Below are 6,000 nucleotides of genomic sequence, written 5' to 3' on the forward strand. Positions count from 1 at the left end.
AACATCCCATATGAATGCAGGTCTTTTGCCTTCAAACATTGATTCCTAAATGACTGGAATTAATACCACTATGTGTAAAATGCCACTAGGATGGCACTTCCATTTCAGAATAGTGGGCTACTTGGCCACATTTAAAAATGCACTGTGTGTGTGTGTTCGTGTTCATGCTTGTGGAACCCAGATGACAACTTGTGGGAGTCTTTCCTCTCCTTCCACAATATGGATACTATTGATAAAACCCAGGTTGTCATGTCTGGTTGCACTGGCTCGGTTTCAGTGTTTTCAACACTTTCATTGTCATAGATAATGGCTACAATATCTCTGTATTTGGCTTTTGCTGAATTCTTCTCACTGGTTAATCCAGAGATTGTGTCACAATCTTCTGTTTTTTCTTTCATTCTTTCTACCTTTTTTAAAAATTGTATTAAACTTTCTTATTAAAAATATTTGCAAATAAATAAAAAAATCACACACCAAAAGGAATGAGACCCAAAGTCTGTAGAATTTTGTGGGCTTCTATATAGCTTGGATTGGCACTCAGAATGGAAGCTGAGGGGCTTCCCATTAAATTTTACACTTCCAGATCTGAATATATTTTATGCACTTACCCATCACCAACATAGAAAAATCCATGGCAGAATTAGAACTGACAATTCCCTCCATCATAACTTGTCTATACAGAGGGCCATGGAGAAAGAATGTGGATGGTATCTGGAAACTAGAAAAGCAAGAAAAGGCACTGCTCTGGGGTCTTTGGGAGGATAGCTCTGTCATCAGTTTACATTGTTTTAATTCATTAGTGGGATTAAACCACAGTAAGTTCAAGAAACACATAGTCACTAATATAAAATTCATTGTCTAAAAGCTCTTCCCAACTTTTGTGGAAAATCTGAGAATTTTTTTTTCTGCCAAGGGAGATAAAAAACAAATTCTTGATCAGCTAAAAATTTCCATAAATTTTTGATTTGTGTCCAGGCAACCTGATTACCAAATATCCTGTATTGAGTGTTCATCAGCTACAGAAGAATCACCAGGGAGGCCCACACTGACCTCATCCACTGCATTTCTCTTTAGTCTCCTCTTACTGGAGACATAACTCCCATATGCTATTTTTCACCTCATTTCCATAATGAGGGAATTACCAGCACAGAGTCAGGTAAAGATATTAGGGTATTTATTAGAGAAATGCCTTACTTACAGAGCAACCTAGCCAGCTGGCAGGGCATGGAATAAGTAGAGCAAGCCAATGATGAAAAGGAAGAAGAAGGGGCTTCTATGTGCCTGCCGCTCACTCTTAGATCTTCCTCCAGCAGGCATGGTCAGGCACACCTGCAGCCAGCCCCGAGCAGGTGTTGTTACAATGTCCTCTACAATTCCCCTTTTAGTTTAAAAGAGGATTAAAACTTAACATATCCAAAACTAATAATCATAAAGGTGAAATACAAGGAGATACAATATTCTGCTATGTCACCACCTATCTATTTCTATTTTAACTAAACCCTAAAGTCATCTGAAAGAGGTGTCCAAGCCTGAACACCTCCTTCCAATCCAACCATAAACAATAGGAAGCTATCCCTAACTAGATGTACATTATCGTTAGTGATAACAATGGAGGAAAGGAGGCGTAGCATCCTATTGGTAATTCCCTCAAAATCTGGTGTCAGGAGTGGGATCACCCCACACCCCAAGGCAGGGCTTGGGTAGATAGAGTAAAGACTTATTGTTACATTTCTGCCTTTACCTTCCATCTTCTTTGGTTTGAAAACCTCCTCTGGGAGAACTTTCAGCACTCAACCTTCTATCCCCCTGGGACAGGCACTCTGCAGCTGGGTCCTCCTTTGAATACACAAGTAACTAAAACCAAGATGGAAGCCTGATGTCTCTGATTCATGTGAAACACTCAAGGAGTATCTGCCCACATTATCCACCCCATCCCATGAAGCAAGAAGATGCTGTTATCCTGTACCTGCAGTTACATCAAGTTCCAAGAACAGGAGTACCTTTGAGAAAGCCCACCCTGAGATGATATCCTTGAGCTCGAGAGAGGCCTTACTCTGGAGCATACTGTTTTGTGGAAACCTGATCAGTCCCTTTGGTAGATAACAACTCACAACCTACAAATTAATAATTTATTAGTAATTTATAAACCCACTTTGTAAGACCAGGCCTGAGATGATGATGGACAGGACCATACCTTGAGCAAAATTGCTTAATAATGCAAAGCTGTTGTCTTCTGGTTTCATTTCCTTGTGTTACATATAAAACTCATACAACCCTTTCATTTGCCTCTCTATCCCACATACTGGTTAAAAACTCTCCTCTCTGCTTCGCAACCATACTCATCTCTACCTGCTATTCAGGCAGGTCTCCACCTCTAGCATGCTGGAGCTGGAACCGGACAGTTACCTTTGCCAGAGTTAGGCTCCTCTCCTTTGTGTTGTCTTTGCTCCAATCACTTGTCCCTAATCCAGACATGATTTGCTAAGCTTGTATACAACTGTCACCATTTGCTTTCTTCGCTAAATAGATTTTACACAGCTCGAGTGCAGAAACTACATTCTGGAGACCAAAGCTACTCAATAAAATATGTGGCTGTCATTCGAGATCACATTTTCAAGTTATGTCCAACAATTTGTTATCCAGGACCACTCTTGCCTTTTGGATTTCTCCTTAAGTTCTGTATTGGGGACAATTGTATTTCCTGTGTCTTCTTATTGCCTATCTACCCCTGAAATATGTGACCTATACCTGGGACACAGCTTCTACTCAATTCCATTTTAATCCCTTGCAAATCCAGCTTGTGAACGCCCCCTGCTACTGAAATCATTCTGTTAATATCACCACCTGCCTTCCTAAAATTCAATAACCTTTTCTCAACTGGCACTTATTAAATCTCACCAATGCGTCAGACTCCCTTGATCTAGAAGCTTCTTTATTGTTCCACTTCTGCTCTATCCAGGTATTTTGTTCTCCTTAGGAGGTATAAACCAATTGCTACCCCATGGCATTTTACAGTTCACTGAAATTCCATTTTGCTAATAATGATATTGTATAAACAATAAGGGGTATGCTGCTAAGTGATCTCTATTTCTTTATATTTCCCTATTTGCTAAGTGTCCTTGTCATCCTTTCACTCCGGTTAACATTTTATATGATGCTTTCTCTCTCCCTGTTTTAAAACTTCGAATGTCCCATAAACATTTCCCTTTGATCCTTAAATGTAGTTTCCTCTTAAATTCTGGCTTTACTTCTGCTTCTCTTCTTAAGTATTCATATGAACTGTCTACTCCTCTTTTGGCTTCTAATAGCAGTGCCCTCACAGACCGCTGACGTTACAGATTTATTACCCTCCTATTATTTGAAACCAAACATTTCCCAACAAATATTCTATTGACAGAAACCAGCCAGTCTCTCATGTTTAAATTTCTATTGTAGTCTCAGAGGTTTTAGTTCCTTGTAGTTGAGAATTCATAAAATACATGGTTTTTTAACCAATGAATAATTCAGATTTTTCTTATATTCATGATAGAAATTATGTCAATTTTCAGTGATTTTGACTTAACATGATTATTCTGTTGCTCATCATTCTCTCTCTGTTTTTAAATCATATTTGGCCAGAGTAATAGTCTTGACTATTTAGCTGTATAGTTAAGGATAGATTGTTAACATCTTATCACTCAATATGTAGAAATGGTACATTAGTACTACCAAATAATTCTGATTTAAAGTTATTAAAGACTTATAATATATATATATATATATATATATATATATATATATATATAGTGAAGTTAAGCTTCTTAGGAAAAAATGAATTTTGAGTGGCCAATATAAAAATTAATTTCAATCTACAGAATCTACAGGCTGGATTTGAAATTTAGTAGGACAAGAGAAGGAACAGTAAAAATTTAAAGTTATTTTGAACATTATGTTTATGCATGATGGTTATTTATGCATCTGATATTTAATAATGCTAAGCTGGTAAGATATTAGAATGCTAAGTATTTAGATTTATGTCAACCATATTAAAGACCCATAAATGAGACAGACTCATTAAAATATTTGAACAAAACAGTACCCTGCAGAATGGGGAAATAATTTTACTAGAATAAAGGACTAATACTCAAATATATATATATATATATATATATATATATATATACCCCTCATTAAATATGGAGACATCTAGCTGGTGCTTACATAGAGCTTTCACCCTTACTGGCTAGTGTCTTTCAAACACAAGTACTCTGAAACTATCAAAGGAGAAATGGAAACACCAACCCAGTCACTAACCCTTTGGTCTACAATGGTTTCCTTCCTGCAAGATATACTAGTGTAATGGTGGCACAAACTTGTGGGACTAGCCAGCCAAGATCTGATTTGATTTAAGGTCCACTCCATGAGATGGAATCCATACCCCGGTTTGATTGACCAAGGACGTGAAACTAGATAACCCAGAGAACTAGGGTAAAAAAAAATACTACTGTTATACTAAAAGAATGTAGCAATAACATGATGCCTAATGAAATTATCCTGTAATCATAGGTCAGTGCCTTGTTCAACATCATCAAAGTTTCCTCCTACAGCAGGTGGAAACAGATATAGTGACACACAGCCAGACATTGTGCAGAGAGTTAAAATCCAGGGATACTCAACCTTAAACAGGATGTCTCCCTCAAATCTCTCCCTTCTTGGTTCAGTGAACACAAAGGAAAAGAATTCTGAAAGAGTGTAGGAGCCAGAGGGGATGGAAGACACCAAGAAAAGAAGGCCTTCTAAATACAGCACATATTAACTTACAGATTCTAAGGCAGCATGGGGTCCTAGAGATGAAAGGAGAAATAGACACAGTCCCCAATCCCTAACCCAAAGCTACCTGTAATTAGTAAACACATGAAAATGGAAATTTAGTTTCTGCCAATGGAGTCTCACTGGGGAAACAAACTACTACATGCCCAGCAGTAGGTAGACAACAGAAAATAAACTTACTATTACCTTTGGAGGGTCCTTGACTTATTATGTTGTGTCAGTGTTGCCGGTGATCCTGCTCAGACACCCCTTGGGGGAGTGGGTGAGAAGATGCAGCACCAATGCCTCAGTACTCAGACACAGGGAGTCAGTGAGTAACAGAGCGTGCTGCATAGTTGTTTATTAAGGAAATTACACCTTCCTTTATACCCCCCTCCCAAGGTCCCATTGGGTCAGGAAGCTGACTCTGCTGTGTTGTCCTTTCCTCATTGGTGTCTCTGGGTCAGGTGTTTCTTAGTCATCAGTCTGTGGGCACAGGGGAAGGCTTGGTTCAGGGAGGAAGTTCCAGCTGTGCATGCTCATGAGGGCTGGCCTCGGCTGCACCTGGGCAGGGTGACTGATGCTTGGGTAGGCTGGCCACAGTTTTTCCTACAGCGTCAGAGTTGTTTGTTTTTTTTTTTTTTAATCTTATTTGTATATTTAAATTTTTTTCTCTCCATTTTACTACAGTCCTTTGAGTATATATTATGGCTTCCAGTTTAGTATTTTCATGGATTCCTGAATGTGGGAACTGGTAGTTCTGTCTATCTTCATCTGTTTCTTGGCCTTTTCTTGGTCTCATTTTCTTTTCTTTTGTCCCTATTCAGATATATTAGTTTTTGTTTTATCTTACTATATTTTATTTTATCTTATCATTATCCCTTAGAAGCCTTCTTGTTTTCTAATTGGAAACAGAAAAGGTATAGATATGGATGGAGGGGAGATAGGTAGGACCTGGGAGGAGAAAGAGGGGAAATTGTAATCAGGATATATATGTGAGAAAATATATTTTCAATAAAAGGAAAAGAAAGGATCCAAATTAATAGTTATCTGAAACAGAGAAGAATATTACAATAGTTGTTATATTTAAGGGAAATATATTGACATACTAACTTAACATGACTGTATCTTAAGTTGAATCTATTCTGTTAATATTTATATTCAATAAAATAAGGAATAAAAGATTTTGAAAGGGGCTGTAAAGAATGCACA

At 37.9% G+C, this 6,000-nt stretch overlaps 1 long non-coding RNA gene across 4 annotated transcripts in view; it reads right to left on the reverse strand.

The window, feature by feature from the left end:
* LOC107979891 overlaps positions 1-5,198 on the reverse strand; it is a 49,413-nt gene extending 44,215 nt beyond the window's left edge. For 2 of the 4 annotated variants that reach the window (XR_003481062.2, XR_004772137.1), the window contains exon 1: positions 4,996-5,198. This is a non-coding gene — a long non-coding RNA (uncharacterized LOC107979891). The remainder of the gene's footprint in view (positions 1-4,995) is intronic. The other 2 variants (XR_003481061.2, XR_004772138.1) reach the window with 2 other exon arrangements.
* Positions 5,199-6,000: the final 802 nt, after the last annotated feature.

Source organism: Cricetulus griseus (genome assembly GCF_003668045.3).
Source record: "Cricetulus griseus strain 17A/GY chromosome 1 unlocalized genomic scaffold, alternate assembly CriGri-PICRH-1.0 chr1_0, whole genome shotgun sequence".
NCBI lineage: Eukaryota > Metazoa > Chordata > Mammalia > Rodentia > Cricetidae > Cricetulus > Cricetulus griseus.